Genomic DNA, 855 nt, shown 5'->3' with positions numbered 1-855 from the left:
TGTCAAACCAACATGGCCTCAGACACATCTGCTCATCTCATTTTCTTCACCTTAGTAAATGGCACTATCATTTTTCCAAGTTTTTAAGGATGCAATTATCCTTGACTCCTCTCTTTCTCTTACAATCTTCATCCAATCTATCAACAAGTTTTATCAGCTAACTTATATCCTGAACTCAACTATTTCTCATTCCTTTCACTTCTATTGCCCTGATCTAAGATAAAACACCCTCATCTCTTGCCATGCTGGATTACTACAATAACCACAATCTTTATACATGCCCCTACTCCCAGTCTATTCTAAACACAGCAGCAAAAATTTATATAATAAATATGATTGTGTTGTTTTCCTACTCAAAGGCCCACCCCAACAGCTTTATTGCCCTTGAGATAAAGTCCAGTCTTTATCATGGCCTATAAGGCCTTGTGTGACCTGAACCCCAGGTATTTCTCTGAATTTTTCTCCTTCTACTTTTTCTTTTTTTGTGTTTTCTGCTGTTTGAACATGTCAAGCTCAGTCTCATCCCAGAACCTCTGCAAAAGCTGTTGCTCCTGTTTCTAAAAGGTTTACTCTAGACATCTCACTCTCTTTGAGTCTCTGCTCAAATTTAACCTTATTGGAAAGGCCTTCTGTAACCCCCCGCACTAAAATAACATTCCAGTCTTATATTTCTTTATGACATTTAGTATCATCTGATATATATTTATTTGATTCTTTCTCTTTCTTCCTCCCTCCCTCATTCCCTCCCTTCCATTTTCTATAATAGTATTTTGTTTTGTAAAACAGTATTTTGTATTTCTATTTTGTACATGCATATTCCTAGCACCTAAACAGTACCTGTTCTATAGTAAGATA

This window comes from Pteropus vampyrus, unplaced genomic scaffold (assembly GCF_000151845.1).
Source record: "Pteropus vampyrus isolate Shadow unplaced genomic scaffold, Pvam_2.0 Scaffold177, whole genome shotgun sequence".
In the NCBI taxonomy this organism is placed as follows: Eukaryota; Metazoa; Chordata; class Mammalia; order Chiroptera; family Pteropodidae; genus Pteropus; species Pteropus vampyrus.
This window is presented reverse-complemented; position numbering follows the sequence as displayed.